This window comes from Sapajus apella, unplaced genomic scaffold, assembly GCF_009761245.1.
Source record: "Sapajus apella isolate SASKATOON/1434 unplaced genomic scaffold, GSC_monkey_1.0 scaffold1022, whole genome shotgun sequence".
Taxonomy (NCBI): Eukaryota; Metazoa; Chordata; class Mammalia; order Primates; family Cebidae; genus Sapajus; species Sapajus apella.
This window is the reverse complement of record NW_022437948.1, coordinates 11,546-14,078: the sequence shown is the minus strand read 5'-3', so window position 1 is coordinate 14,078 and position 2,533 is coordinate 11,546.

Sequence of the window (2,533 nt, the reverse complement as noted above, 5' to 3'; positions counted from 1 at the left end):
CCAGTCAGCATCTGCAAACCCATTGTGTCTATTTCCATTATTTTTATGATGTTTCATTCCTTTTTTTAGATGTATTATTTAACCTGTTATAAAGATCTCTCCTAAAATGTTTAATTCTACTAGGTGTTTGTTTCATGCAACAAGTTCAGATATAGTCCAGGGTAGCCATGGATACTCAAACATGCCATTGGGGAGTGAGAAATCTTGTATCTTGAAGTTTGTGTTATTGAGACCATCATTCCAATGGTCTTCAAGTTGCTAAACCCAGACCATTTCATCTTATTTGCAGAGAGCAGCAAGCAGAGAGAGCAAAGGGAACTTGATTAAGAGAAAAGAGCAACAATAACTCTCTCCTTTCCACACATATTTTCAGAAATCCAAACCAGTGAATTCTGCATTTCACAATGGCCAGGACTCTAAGCTCTACTCACCACAGTTATGAGAAAAACTGGGAAACTCATCTAAAGACATTAATCAGGGCCAGGCATGGTGGCTCATGCCTGTAATTCTAGCAATTTGGGAGGCCAAGGTGGGAGGGTCACTTCAGCCCAGGAATTTGAAACCAGTACAGGCAACATAGACCCAGACTCTACAAAAACAAAACAGAAGTTGGGTGTGGGGGTGCGCACCTGTTATGCCTGAAGTTCGACCTACTCAGGAGTCTGAGCTAGGAGATCACAAGAGCCCAGGAGCTCAAGGCTGCAGTGAGCTATAATCATGCCACTGCATTCCAGCCTGGGAGACAGAGTGAGACCATTTAAAAAAAAAATTATAAATTAAATAATAAAATAAGGATAAATACATTTAAACAGTGGTTCTTGTGAAAAGTGAACCTATGTTCCCTAAATAAAGAAGATGAGAATAATGGATATAGCAAGAAAATGGACAGAAGTGGCCACATTAGACCAAAAGTCATAACAGGTACGTCAAATAGGTTCCATTAAAGCCACATACTCTGACCATAATGCAGTCAAATGGTGATCAATAAAAACAAACTGACCAAAAAAGTATCATGGAGCATATGAATTCAAAATTTAAATTGAATGGGGCTCAAAGAGGGCATCAGATTGAAAATGAAACCACGTGTTTGTAAGTGAATTGTAGCTACTACATATCAATGTTAAGGTGGCAGGGTGCAAAGACAGACATCCATCATCTTACAGCATTTTTTAAGAAAGGAGAAACTACAAAATTCTGAATTTGGGTTTTAATTGAGGGATAAGACTGATAATGGCAATAATTGATAATAAGTCTAAGACAATACTGAAGGCTTTTTCATATTCCATACTTTTATAATTTCTTTGTAGTGTGAGAATAAATATCTACTCAAGATTAATTGAGATAAAAGGCTTTCCATAGGCTTTACCTGCACAGGGTTTCTTTTCACATTTGTATAAGATATGAGAGTTCAGGAAAGATGTCCTAATGCATGTTAACTCATTGAGCTCCCTTCTAATATGTCCTCCTCACGTGTTCAGTATGATAAAAAAAAATTACTGATGATTTTCCCACCTTTTCTTCACAGGGCTTCTCACTATTGTAATTCTTAAGGTGGCTTTTAATTCCCATGACTTTGCAAAGTCTTTTCCACATTTATCACATTTGTAGGATTTCTTTCCAGTGTGACTCCTCATATGTGCATATTTTGAGGCTTCCTGAAGGCTTTCCCACATTCCTCATATTCACAGGGCTTGTGCACAATGTTCTTTCTTAAATATTCACTAAGGTGTAAGGAATATCTAAAGGCTTTCCCACTTTTGTTACATTCATAAGGTTTCTATCCAGTGTGAATTTTCATATATCTCATAAAGAATGATAAGTAAAGGCTTTCCCACATTTGGGAAATTTATGGCTTTTCTCTTCAGCAGTATTACTCTGTTGTGAACCAGAATTTGAAGTGTGGTAGAGGTTTTCCCACTTTGATGATTCTTATTCTTTGTCTGCAGTACAGGACTGCATCTGCACAGCATGGATTATTTCTGAAGATGTTTTCACATTGAGTAAAATTATACATTTTCTCCCTAACATATGTGTGACCTAAGGCATACATCTTCACTGAAGGCTATCTCAAATGGACTCTACTCATGAATGTTTGTACTTGTATTAATTTTGCTATGTATGTGATGCACACATGTTTGATTTTAGCTGTTTTTCTCCCACATAAAACCCATTGAATGTTTTACCTCAAGACTATTAAATTCATTATTTTTATATGTATTATTTTATTTCAATTATTTTTGGGAAACAGGTGGTTTTTGGTTACATGGAAAAGTTCTTTAGTGGTGATTGCTAAGATTTTGGTGTACCCATTAGCTGAGCAGTGTACACTGTTCCCAATGTGTAGTCTATTATCCCTCACCACCCCTAGCCTTCCCTCCAAGCCCCCAAAGTCCATTATATCATTTTTTTTGCTTTTGCACCCTCATAGCATAGTTCCCACTTATAAGTGAGGACATACAATATTTGTTTTTTTTTTATTCTTGAGTTACTTCACTTAGAATAGTCATCCCTAACTCCATCCAGGTTGCTGTCA